The sequence below is a fragment of the Vicia villosa genome, linkage group LG1 (assembly GCF_029867415.1).
Source record: "Vicia villosa cultivar HV-30 ecotype Madison, WI linkage group LG1, Vvil1.0, whole genome shotgun sequence".
NCBI lineage: Eukaryota > Viridiplantae > Streptophyta > Magnoliopsida > Fabales > Fabaceae > Vicia > Vicia villosa.
Window position 1 is genome coordinate 64,670,202 of NC_081180.1, and position 14,718 is coordinate 64,684,919.

At 33.1% G+C, this 14,718-nt stretch overlaps 1 pseudogene; it reads right to left on the reverse strand.

The window, feature by feature from the left end:
* Positions 1-1,263: 1,263 nt before the first annotated feature.
* LOC131644358 (small ribosomal subunit protein uS2c-like) lies at positions 1,264-3,120 on the reverse strand (annotated as a pseudogene).
* Positions 3,121-14,718: the final 11,598 nt, after the last annotated feature.

Below are 14,718 nucleotides of genomic sequence, written 5' to 3' on the forward strand. Positions count from 1 at the left end.
CAGACTTTGACGGATAAAAATGTATTTACAAACATTGTCGAAAAAATAAAACGAGCACACCAAAATAACCTACGCAAAACGTAGATTCATAAATCAATCAAGTAAAGATTAAAACTCAAAATATTTTGCCCGTCAATTTTCTGCACAATGCTGAATCGCTTTTATTAGTCTGTCTATAGAACAAAAATTTTATTTTGATGATTGTGGAATGATTCAAAAAATTCATGAAGTGCTGAAAATGCATGAAATACAATTAATTCGATTTTTGATTTTAAAACAAACTGAAAATTGACCAAAAGTCGTCTTAATTTAACTAATGAAGGAATCAATGACGGGTGATGCAAATACTTCGATGAATGAATGTCTAGGGCAAAATTAGGATATGACACCAACCAATCCAAGAAAACTCGTGATCTTAGAAACATACTTAGGGGTCTCCCACTACAACACTACATCTACCTTCGATGGATCAACTGATATACCACCACTAGAAATCACATGGCCAAGAAAACTCACCTCTTTCAAACAGAACTCACACTTGGATAACTTGACATACAATTGCTTCTCTTGCAAAACCTCCAACGTCATCCGCAGATGTCTTTTATGCTCTTCGTTTGTCTTTGAATACACCAAAATGTCATTGATGAACACAACAACAAACTTATCCAAGTAAGGATGGAAGATCCTATTCATGTATTCCATAAACACACCTAGCACATTAGAGACACCAAACGACATCACAAAATAATTGTAGTCATCATATCAGGTTCTAAAAGTAGTCTTCGGAATATCTTTAGCTTTCACTCGAATTTGATGATAACCTAGTCTCAAATTAATCTTATTGAACATGTAAGCACCAACCAACTGATCCATCAAATTGTTAATTATTGAGAGATGATACTTGTTCTTGATAGTAACTTTATTCAATTGTTGATAGTCAACACACGACATCATGCTACTATATTTCTTTTTCACTAACAACACTCACACTCCCCACGGTGAAACACTAGGTCAAACAAACTTCTTCTCAAGCAGGTGTTCCAATTGTTTCTTCAACTTGCCCTAATCTGACGCTGACATACGATATGAAGCCATTGACACAAGACTAGTACCATGTACTAGTTCCATGGCAAACTCAACTTCTCGCTTCAGCGACAAATCACAAATATCTTTAGGAAAAACATCAAGAAAATTACACACCACATGCATATCACTAGCCCCAACACCACTCTTCACTCTTAAGAAAGCAAACATCACGAGCATCTAATCATTCTCCCTTAAAGACATCGCAACCTGATCGGTGGACATGAATTTCAAATCCACACTCTCTTCGGGTTCGAGAAACAACACAATCTCGTCAAAACATGCACTCTTGCAATCAGCGACATGATGAACCAACCTTCCACACCTGAAACATCTCATAGAAGCAAAAACTTCTTCTCCACTTGTTTCAATCTCGCTCCCGCTGGAAAGTAGTTAGAAAAACAAACGAGTACCGGAAATTTTTCACACACATGTCACATACTAGGGAATAGACAAAATTACACAACCTAGTTGTATGGACCGACCTACTCAGATACCACTATGTAACACCCTAATTCCTGACTCGATGTAAAATAAGAATTTTTGAAATAAACTAAACCAATTAGAGTGTCACGCATGATCCACCGATCATAAAAACCAAAACAAAGTATTCTTAAGGAAATACGCAGCGGAACCAAATATATCATACTAGAGGAGGATAGATGGGTCCATCTAGTATGTCAAAGTAGTTTTCCAAGTATTTAAGAGGAGGCGGTCTTTTTAAGATCGATCCCTTGATCCTTTAGCTCTTCAACACATATAACTTTCTCATTAAGAACAAATAAGAAGAACTCATTACCTTTGAAGGTTTTTGAAGACATATTTGATATAGGTTAGAGAGACTAGAGAGAAAATATATCTTCAAATAATGTTTAAGAATTCAAGATAAGATTAAGATAAGAATAATAAAGAGTAGTTGAGGAGGTGTTTAAAAAGAATGGAAGAAATAAAGTGCAAAATATTTGAACAAATCAAAGAACAAGAATGAAAGGACAGGGAGCTCAAAATATCCCTTCAGAAAAATGATTACTATTCTTATATAATTAATGACATCCAAAGCAAAAGAAATGATTTCATTTGTTTCCAAGACATAGATCTCCCCAAAAGTCACTTTAAGCGTTTTGATAGTTGCATGCATGACAATTGTCATACTTCAGAGTTTAAAAAACTTTTGTGTGACTTTTTGATTTTAGATTTCCCCAAAAGTCACTTTTCCTCTTGATGGACCATGATATTAGATTTTCACCAAGAAACTGACAACTTCCGCTGGTGCTTTTTCTTTCAAGTCTGTCTCCAGCATAGTCAGCATCACAATATCCTACTAATTTATATTCTTTTGATTTTTTATTCATCAATCCAAGGTTAGTAATAATTTTCAGATATCGAAAGATTCGCTTAACAACCAAATTGCAAAAACTATTTTGTTAAAAATTAATCTAATGGAAGCTATAGCATCTTCATTAGTCGGAATTAAAATACTTGTAAGATCTGGGTCACAAATTGTATCAAGTAAATAAGTTGTTGGAATTCCCAAAGTGATACATTCTTGAGGAGTCATATATTCTTCTTGTTGATCAACGATTATTACAATATTAAGTAATCTTGTCATATATTTTATACCGCCTAGATATATTTCCAAGTGAGATAATTGTCTCTTCAACATAACGGCATCTCTTTTTGGAAGAGAGTTCAGTTTCCCCGTCTTTTGCTCCATTCTAAAATCCCTAAACTTATGAAGTCTCGTTTCTGTAGTATAGCAATTTGTTAACATACATCCGAGCCATTTTTTATTAACATAATGACATCAAGCTCTTATTGCAGCTTGTGTTACTGAATCAGTTGATTTTTTTATACCAACAATTGAAAATTGTTTTCCTTTGCTTGCTGCATCAAAAGCGAAATCACAAGTTTCTGATAAAAATGAGCAATTTTAGTAAGATTTGTAATATGAATACCTTTACATTTTGTCGATATAAAAGGTACCATTCGAGGATTCCATTTATTAGTATCATGGCCTAAATGAACCCCAAATTACATCATCTCTTATGTAAATTGCATAAATACTTAGTTGTTTTCAACACTAAAGGGGTCATGGACTAAATAAAGGGACAGAAGAAGGTGAATCAGTGTGTGAATCCAAATGAATAAAAAATAGTAGAAGTAAAATCTAAATATAATTTTTAAAAAAGAAAGAGCAGCAACAAAACTCCATGGAAAATTAATATGTATTTTTTGATTTTTTATAAAATAAATATTAAGCAAAAGGATTGGCAAATAAAAGGGCTAATACTACAACCAACCCATAAATTGTTAAAGCTCCCATAAAAGCCAGACAAAGTAATAAAGTACCATGTATTTTATCATCTGCTTCTAATTGTTTCATAATCCCTTCTATAGCTTTCCTTGCAGTTGTGCCTTGTTCAACTCCGGGTCCAATTGAAGCAAGCCCGATGGTCAACCCAGCAACAATAACAGAAGCAACATCAATCAGTGGATTCATGATAAGTTTCTCCTATTCCAAACAAAATAAAGAAACGAAATAGTTAATAATATAATCAACAAAAAAATTATGACTTAATCATTTCATTCTTCATATTTATCTTTATTTAGTCGAATTGTAATTCAAAATTTCAAACTGAATAATTTTAATTAAATTATCTCAATTACTTTGATATTTACTTTTTTTTCTTTCTACCCTTGTAGTTTTTTGTGAATACATACAAGTTTTTTCTCTCAATTACTTTGATATTTACTTAAAATAGTTATGAATTTTAAAGATAAAATGAAATAAAAGGAAAATAAGAAAATATGTAAAAATCATATGAGTTGGATTCACTTTCATTAATCTACATGGCAGATCTAATGGTCATTAACTGAAGCGCGTGATGGAACCTAGTAACAAAAGTAGCACTGAATATGGAAATTAATCTACCAATAAAACAATTTTCAAATGGCACAACGCCATTGGTTGAAGGTTTAAAAAAAATATTTTCTTCTTCTTCCTCCGATCATCCTTTCCGATCGACCTTCACCTGAGTTTTTGAAACTGTGATCATATATCACAAAATCGGTATTAACAAAAGCGTCTCACCGAAACAAATCCAACCATGGCCTTAGAAAACATTTATTCAAGTTGTACACTAAGAATTTTTCCAAACACGATCAAAAATTTGAAAATGGGATAGAGAATTAAACAATCATGTCAAGATGAAAATGAAAATGGAGAATACAATGAGGATCAGAAAGAGATGGACTACATTGTAGCAACTTGTACGAACCACCTTGATGATGATTTCTACCTGAACGAAGTGATGCAAATTTGCTCTAAAAATTGACTTGGTCAGAGAGCTATGGTACACCTCAAGGCTTGATCTCGGTTGCGATAGCTTCAGGGAAGATTGGAGAAGCTTAAGGAATGAAGAGTTTGGATTAAGATACCCTCTAAGTATGAAACTGGTTTACGGAATAATGAAGGTTGGAAATGAATTTTACAGAGCTTCCTTGGCTGTTCAAAGCTTGATAAATGAGTGAGGTAAGGCTCTTATTTATAGGAGAGGATGACGAAATGTTGAGGTGTGTGAAATGATCAAGAATTGAGTGAATTTGTGTGAAGCTTGCAATTGGAAAAAGTGGGACTTGGTGCACCTAAAAATGCACCAATTACTTGAGTTTCAAGGTCTTTTTTAAATTCTGACCAATGTTAAAATTTCAGCTCAAGGACCTTACTTTGCACACGTGTGAAATAATGTAGATGTATCCTTTTTTGATCAATCTTTTTGTAACTTGTAGACAACATCATGATGAACACAATGTGCTAAAAAAGTAATCATTGAATGCTTGATTAAAAATTTATGTCCTTTTGAAGCCTGTAAAAAAAATTGTTTTGAGACTTAGAAAAATTTCGAAGTTCAAGTGCCTTAAAATGACCTATAATGTATCAATGAATTACATGGCTTTCCAAGAATTTTTAGCTCTTGGTCTTTGAAGAGAACTAGTAGATGGAATCATGAAGAGTATTCTTCCAAAATATTGATCCTCAAATGGAAAAAATTTAGTAAGTTATGATCTTGGGAAGTTGGACAAAAATCACTTAAATCCACAAAATGACCTATAATGATTTCAAATCTTTGATGATCCTCCAAGCATAATTGGCTCTTGACTGTAAAGAGAAGTTGTTGAGGATGTCAAGGAGAGACATTTTCAAAAATAAGCATTGAAAAATGTTTAACCATGAAGGAGTTACACTCTTTTGAATATGGACTTGAAAAGTTGACCTTTTTAGGTCAAACCACCTTGGTCAAACTTAGATCCTTTGACATTTTCTTGTAATTCAAGGCATTATGATGCATATATGAACTCAAAATAATGTCTCCTTGAATGAATTAAGATTGAAATTGGACACACTTAAGGTTACTTGATGATGAAGGCATGGAAAGACATACATGAACCTTTGACTTTTCTTAAGAAATAAGTAACCAATACTTAAGCAACCTTTGATTAATTGATGATGAATGATGATTGATAATGATATGACCTAATATTATAGGTCAATATTTGATGCATAATCCTTTGAGAATCACTAATGATCATGCTTTGACTTTAAGAACCTTCAAGCCCTAGTTGAGGAACCATAATGGATGTCTCTGATCAAAACCCTAACTTGCAAACAAATGAAAGAAACAAGACATATTTTTGATCTTTTTATTAGAGGTTAGTAAAATATAAATCTATAAACACAGAAAGTAAAAGATAAACACAAATGGTGCTTGGTGATCCCTGCATAAGTGAGCTCAGAGAGAGAGAGAGAGAGAGAGAGAGAGAGAGAGAGCCAAGATAGGGATCAAGTGTGTGATCTTGATGTAATGTATAGATGCAAATGAGATGGGGATATTAGGGGTAAAAATTAGGATATCATAGATGCCTTTATTTAAGTTTCCTCTATCCGCAAATATGAAGATTGAGATCTTCGTCTCGACGTGATTGAAGAGGCTTAAATATAAAATATTTTTGTCCTAAGATGCCATGAAATGCTTATGATCATGAATGTAAAAGACGTAACTAGGGAATGAAAAGATAGAACTCCGTTGGAGAAAAGGAAACTCCAACGGGGAAAAGGGAATTTTCAACTTTACTAGGGAGAATGGACCAATAAGAGAAGAAGTGCAAAATAAAGAAATATACTGATTCATGGATATCAACATACTACCAACTCAATAGTTAAAGGTAGGAAAATAACAATAAATGTCGAGGATAATAAGCTTTCACTATAAAAATAGGGATCCACTTCTTCCTTAATCAAGCCTTATACTTGAATAGGGTAATAGACAAATTGTCTCTGCTGAGAACCAAAACCTGAGAGACTGCCATTTGCTGCAGATAATCAATATCTCTGCTTGAGACATTGAAAAAGACCTGAGCAGGTTAAATGCGCAACACACTTCCCAGATAAATGGAAGCTATTTGTTGGGGAAAAAGAATTCGCAACAAACTTCTCTGCATGACTTTTCCTTTTGTTTAAACAACAAATGCTGAATAAGCTTCCACTATAAAAATAGGGGTCACCTTCTTCTTTAATCAAGTTTTCCACCTAAAAAAAAGGACTGAGTGCAAACTGTGTCCACCAAAGGGACTACCATCTGCTAAGTTTCCGCTAAGAATAGGGATCAACTTCTTCTTAAATCAAGCCTTCTACCTTAAAATAGGAACTAAATGCAAACTGTCTCTGCTAAAGGGACTGCTATCTACTAACTTTCCGCTAAAAATATGGATCAACTTATTCTTTAATCAAGTCTTCTACCTGAAAAAAGGAATTGAATGCAAACTGTCTCTGTTAAAGGGACTACCATCTGCTAAGCTTCTGCTAAGAATATGGATCAGTTTCTTCTTTAATCAAGTCTTCTACCTGAAAAAAGGAACTGAATGCAAACTGTCTCTGATAAAGGGACTGCCATCTGCTAGGAATTATAATCGATAACTCTACTAGGAATCTTCAAAAGAGATGCGGACATATTAGATTCATAACAGACTTCTCAAATAAAGAGATGCCATTTGTTCAAGGAGTTCACAACAAACTTCTCTAGCTTGAACATACCAAAGAGATGCCATTTGAATGAAAAGTCTAAGGCTTCATCTAATTAATTGTGAATCAAGAAGTTCACAAAAGCTACTCTGCTAAGGATAAAACCTAAGAGACTACCACTTGTTATGAAAATGGTATTGATATCTATAGACAAACAAACTACTTAAATAAAGAGTCTGCCATTTGTTTTCAATCAAAACATGATGGGGATATATCAGAGATAAAATCTTATATCAAGTAGGAAATACTTGCTGGGGAAATGAATATCCTCTTATTTCCTAGAAAGATGTATCAGAATCTTGACTGTGGAAGATCCAACTTGAAAAGGTTGCAAAATAAATGCACAATCTTGCATAGGTTTCCCAAAACAACTGTTGGGGACCAAAATTCAATCCAAGAACGAACTAGAGAACAGTCAATCAAGACTCGATCTGGTGAGGAAATAACTCTCTAGAGTTGTTCTATTCAAATAATTATGTTGAACAGAAACGCTGAAATATGATTCTTCCACGAGGTATGAACTCAGTGGGGAATTGAAAGAAAAGGTAATTTTTGCATAGAGAGACGCTCTAATGGAAATAGGTACCAATACAAACAATATAGAGTTTAATTTAAAAAGAGTGCGAGTTAATACTAGACTATGCACAATGTGTGAATTAATAAGTGCTTATGCATGATACGATGCATATGCAGCCAAAACAAACATATTGATTATATTGTGCATGACCAGGATACACCGGGGTACGACCAAGCACGTGGATAAATCAAGTTGTAATGGAGATCTTGGTGGAGAATAAATAAACGAGGGAAACAAAGTCCTGCCACAAAATACTATTCTCTGGGGAAAAGATATCTTGCGGAAGAAAATAGGGTACACATGTCGAGATAAACATCAAACATCTTCCAGACGAGGCTGTAGAACACACATCACATCAACTCTACTGAGGATGAATTACCATACGGATAAGCTGAGGATAACCAACCTACAAACTCTGGTAGGGATAACTTCACGCAAACTTTGTTAAGGATATCTTACGCGTAAACTCAGATAATAAAGATGTCACCTTGAACTAATTATCGACCTTTGTGGGAATTAAAGGAGAATAATTTCGTAGAAAAAGAGGAAAACCCAAATCACCAAATTAAAAGCAATCTGCAAGTTAATTAGCTAGCACACTCAGTTGGGGAGGGAGCTTATCAATTGAGGAAATCTGAAATCAAGTCTCCGACAAGAGTTGAACTGGAACTATGTGGGGAATCAGATACTACACCACAAACTCATGAAAATGTTCACATGATTTAAATAAAATAACATTGCTGGAGAAAGCCAAGTTCTGCACATCCGGGTTGACAATTTCTAGAACAACTATTTTTATTTCTCTTGGTAAATTCATAAGTCAAAGCAAAATGTTTTTTTGTAATTTCAAAAAGCATAATTTGTTATTTAAACCTTTCTAGTTTAAAAATTACTATAAATAATAAATGAAATTTTATAAAGAAAAAAAAAGAGTGCAAAGAAATGGATAAAGACTCAAACTTTATTAATAGAAAGATAGTCTGCAAATTGTGTGACTCCGCAGATGATTACAAAGTTTAGAAAATTGTAAATACATGGAAAAGATACATTGAAATACAATGGATATATTCTCCTAACAAATTTGAATCCCCGAGCTTTGAATTCAGTTGAGAAACGGTGTGAGTTTTCTGATGAAGAAGTTGTTGTTGTTGGCGATCAAGTCTTGTCTGATGCAGTTACTTGCCATAATCCCTAACTTTTGCCTAGATTTCCCTTTCAGGTTTTCAGTCCACCGAGACGCTCATTTTTAACTAAGTTGTCCTTTTAGGTTTTCAACTTAGCGAGTTGTTCTTTTATTTTATTCTAGGTGAAATATTTCTTGACTGCATCAGCATTCACATTACGTGTCAACTAAAGTGTCACTACAAGAAATATTGTCTCCAACGACGTGAAAGACATAAAATATTATATGTTTATCTTAAAAATAAAATATTATCAAATTAATTTGTAGTTAATAAATTAAGAACAATTATAGATGTGAAGTATGGAATATTATCTGTACTATCATAGTTGGATGTACGATAGATTGTATTCATGAAGACGTGGACTTAAACCTAATTTTGAGGAAGGAGTCAAAGGGTTTATCACGTGGGCATTTGCTCAGGAATGTTGTCAAAGTGAAGGAGGAGTTAGAGATCCTTGTCTTAAATGTGAATGCAGACCTATAATTAGTGACCCATAGAAAGTAAAGCGTCATTTGAAGAGAAGGATGTTTCATTGAAAATTATTGGATTTGGACAAGGGATGTTCATGGTTCATGAACTGCACTGAACTAAACCATATTAATGATTCGGTTCAGTTTTCAATAACCACTTTAATAACAAAATAGTTAATTGCTAAAACAGTTTAAGTTCAGTTTAAAATCAGTTTATTTTTATAAACTGATTTATAATCAAATTATATTCATAAACTTATTTTATATATAAAACTCTTTTAGAACCAATTTTTCCCAATCCTTTTTGTTTTCAAAAATAAAATTTTAATTTTTTTAAGGAAAAAATTGTTTACAATTTTTTTTTTTGAAAAATATATATTTTTTATTTCCAGTTTTTTTTTTAATAAAATTTCTTATTTTTCAAAAATATATATTTTATTTTCTTTTTTGGTGGCATTATGTTAAAATATTCTGTTTATGACTGCAAGGCTGCATTAAATATCAAGATTGATTTTGTATAAAATAAGCTCTCTCTCTCTAAATAAAGTTATTAGTATAACATCAACTAGTAAATGTGTTATGATATGTTTTACTAAACTTGAATTTTAAGGTATTGAAAGTTCTCCTTTTACTATTCAGATTCGGTGCTTATATATTAACCACTCAAGGAAAAAGCTCAAATGAAATCATAACAGTATAACATCTTCTTGGGCATATTATAGATGAATTATTATTTTTATATTTTTATTAAAATATATATTTTATTTATGAAATAATAAACTTTTTATTTTTGTTTTTTAAATGTAAAGAATTTTTTTTATTTAAAAAAAATCTATTTTTGTAAATTTAAATAATACTTTTTAGAAACAGTTATTTAACGGTTTAAACTGGTTTTTAACTTAAATTTGAATAACTGAATTGTTTATAATATATCGTTCAGTTTAATCTGACTGGTGAGATGGTTGGCGATGCTTTTGGTGTGAACGTGACCTATAATGAACTTGAAGGTTTTGATGGAGAAGAGTTGTCGAATGAGGAAGCGCAAAGATTTTATCAGTTGTTGAATGGGATGAATACGCCGTTGTTTGAGGGGTCGTCAAACTTAAAATTATTAATGTTTGTAAGATTATTGGCTGTCAAATCAAATTGGAATGTTCCTTATCAGTGTTTGAAATTCTTCGCAAAAATGATGTTGGATGCGACTCTACGAAAGATAACCTCCCTACAAGTTTTTATGATGCAAAGAAGTTGGTGTCGAAGTTGGGTTTAGAAGTAAGAAAAATTGATTGTTGCTTTAATGGATGCATGTTGTTTTATGACAATGAGTTTGGTACTAATGATGGATTGTTGGAAGAATGTAAGTTTTGTAAGAGTCCAAGATATCAAGTTTGCAGTAAAGCCATTAACCATGAGCAACAACGTGTAGTTGTGAAGTCCATGTTCTATCTTCCGATAATACCAAGATTAAAAATAATGCTTGCTTCAATGCACAGTGCAAGTCAAATGACATGGCATCATACAAACAAAACAAGTCCATGCACTATGCGACATCCATCTGATGGCGAGGCATGGAAGCACTTTGATTAGATACATCCTGATTTTTCCGCAGAGCCTAGAAATTTCAGGCTTGAATTATGCTCTGATGGTTTTGCTCCATATGTCCAACCGTCGGGAAGTGCATATTTTTGTTGGCCTGTTATTGTAACCCCTTACAACCTTCCTCATGAGATGTACATGACAAAACCATACATGTTTTTTGACGTGCCTCGTTCCAGGACCGTCGAGTCCAAAAGCCGAAATTGATGTGTACTTATAACCTTTAATTGATGATCTTGATGTTATGCATATTGAGAATAATTTTTTTGATAATGTATTTAATACAGTGATGGATGTTAAAGACAAAACAAAGGATAATGAGAAGGCTAGACAAGACATGGAAATTTGGTGTAATCGAAAGGAGTTAGAGTTAAAGCCTCAACCGAATGGAAAATTAGTAAAACTCAAGGCTAGTTACACTCTAACTTCGCAAGAAGCTAAAGGGGGTTTTTCGATGGTTAAAATAATTGAGAATGTCCGATGGTTATTTTTCAAAATTTAGCAAGGTGTGCCGACGTTAACACTGGGAAGTTGCATGGTATGAAAAGTTATTGTTGCCACGTTTTTATGGAACAATTGCTACTAATTGTATTCGGTTCACTACCCAAACATGTGCTTAATACACTAACTGAAATTAGTCAATTTTTTAGAGATATTTGTGCGTCATCTTTAAGAGTGGACGGCATCATTAAATTAGACCAAAAATTTCCATTCATTCGCTATAAGTTGGAATAAGTATTTCCGCCTAGTTTTTTGACTCCATGGAACATCTACATGTGCATCTTGCATATGAAGCTTATCTTGGCGGCCCTGTTCAATATAGGTGGATGTATCTGTTTGAAAGGTTCTTGGGTGATTCAAAGCGATCTGTGAAAAATAAAACTAGAGTTAAAGGATCAATATGTGCACATTACTTACATCGGGAAACATCACATTTTTGCAGTAACTATTTCAATCACTTGATGTTAACTCTAAGAATCATAAGGAATCCTATAAATGTTAACGAAATAAGTCAATTCACCTTATCAGTCTTCGGGCTTCCAGGTTGCCCTTTAGAAAGAAGGGTGTGCATTGGTTGACCCAAAAAGAAATGCAATCCGCACATGTTCGTGTCTTGATCAACTGCATTGAAATTAAACCATATCTTGAGTAAGTATACCCCAACTGTTTGATTTTATTTACATTGTGAATATAAAACTTATTACCTTAAAACTTATAGTGTATTTCTTTTTAGGGAATTTAACATCTCCTATTTTTATAGTACCGATGTACAAGCAACATCCGATGACATACATGCTCGATTTCTAACATGGTTCAAGGAGAAATTGTCATGCATTGTTGCACCGACTCAAGAAATACTCCATTTGAGAAACTTGTCTGAAGGCCCTATTAAAAGCACAAATAAATGGCACACATACTTCGAAAACGGATATAAATTTCACACTGAGTCGTGGACTGAAGGAAAAAAACCAAAAACAGTGGTGTATTTGTAAAAGGAGTTACAGGTGGTGGTAAAGATGACTTCTATGGTTCTGTTAAACATATCTATGAGTTGATATACAATTACTTGGACTCAAAAAATAAAGTTGTCTTGTTTTATTGTGAATGGTATGATCCAACTAGAGGCACAAAAATAGACAAGACATACGTCACTGTTGAGATTCAAATGGACTGAAGGTAAAAAGAGTATGAACCTTTCATAATGTCACATATTGTTAGGCAAGTTTATTATTTTCCTTATCCTTCATTTGTTCCATGTAAACGAGGGTGTTATGTTGTAATCAAAACAAAACCATTGGGTCATATTGAAACTGGCGACCTAGTGGAAGATCTTGCTTACCAAGTTGATGAAGTTTAACCAATTAATGATGTGAATTAAATTGAACCACTTACAAGTTTGTCTGATACAACGGTTAAGGGGAATAAAGTTGATGCGTCTATATTGTTGGTTGAAGATAATTTGGACGAAGAACATGAAGAGTTTGGATCCGAGGACAATATCACATCAGATGATGATAATGGTATGGATGAAGAGCATGAAGATTTAAAATATTGAATGTGTATTCATGAGAATGTGTTTTTTGTAATTTTACTTAATGAACCATCTATTTAATGTGTTAGTGTGTATATATATATATATATATATATATATATATATATATATATATATATATATATATATATATATATATATATATATATATATATATATATATATATATATATATATATATATATATATATATATATATGGAGCATATCAAGTGAGAGCATTTTTAAATGAGAGATGAGAGGAACAAATATCAACCATTGGGTTCATCAAGAGAGAGAAATTAATAGTCACATTAATGCATTAACATTCTCTCGCTTGATGAATCCAATGGTTGATATTTATTACTCTCATCTCTCATTATAAAATGCTCTCACTTGATATGCTATATATATATATATGTTGATGAGAATGTGTTTTAAAATTTATTATTTGTGCTGATGAATATATATATATTAATTATGTATTCTCTCTAAATAGGTAAAATGCCACCCCGATCTGATAAGGTTAAGGGTAGTGGTAGTGGTAAAAAGACCCAACGCCCAGGGATAATAGTATGTCAGTTACCTCAGTCGATATTGTAACCTCCCCTGCAGAGTCAGGTAGATCATATGTCCATGGCCAGTACTCAGCCTCTTATGTCATTATTCTTCTCTCATGAGTATTCGATGATCCCATCTGGGGCACCATCTTTTATTAGCCCATCTAGGAGAGCTAGTTATCCATTCCAATAGACATGAGAACCTAGCTATCCATACCAGTAGAGTGTGGGACCTAGATTTCCACCTACCATACAGGTGCCCTCATCCTTCATGCAATACGGGGGATCTTGCTTTCCACCTCCCACACAGGTGTCCACATCCTTCCAGTAGACTGGGGGATCCCGCACCCCACATCCCACATAGCTTCCCTCATCCTTCCAGCAGAGTGGGGGATTGCATATCTCACCTACCACACATAGACCTGCACGTAAGGATGATCATGTGGATCCAGATGAGGACAATATTGAGTTGGTGGAGACGATCTTCAGTTGGATGACGACGATCTTTATGGGGGGATAATTCGAGTGAGATTCATATCATTGACGAAATATATTATATTTGGCCCGCTAGAAGTTCGTAAGTATCTTATTTATAAATTTTTAATTAAATATACATTTCCATTTTTCATATAAATTTATATTTAATGTTAATTCAAATTATTGTTGTTTAGTTTGGAGTCGAGTTGGATTGGTGTCGTATGTATAAATTATGTAATTCAGCAAATGTAAAAACAAGCTTGGAAGAGTTTTAAAGAAGTTCAAGATAAAGATGCTTGGTTGAGGAAATTTAAGGTATACTTAATTTATTTTTTAAGTTATTTTTATTTAAACATTTCTTATTATAATTTTCTAACTATTTATTTTAATGTCATACAACATTGCAAGAAAAAGTGTACGTGGGAAGAAATGAACGAGAAGGTTGTTAAAAAAATAATTATTGCAAGACATTAAGAAGACTATCTGACATGCTATTACGTGCTAGAAAGCGTTGGAAACGTGAGAATATTTGTTCCGGTTGGATAGGCAAAGAAGTTTTTAAGGAGCTTATCTATTGGGATACACAAGGATTTAAGGCTAAATATGAAAATGCAAAGAAAACGAGAGCATCTGAAAAATGGGATAGCCTTAATGCAGTTGG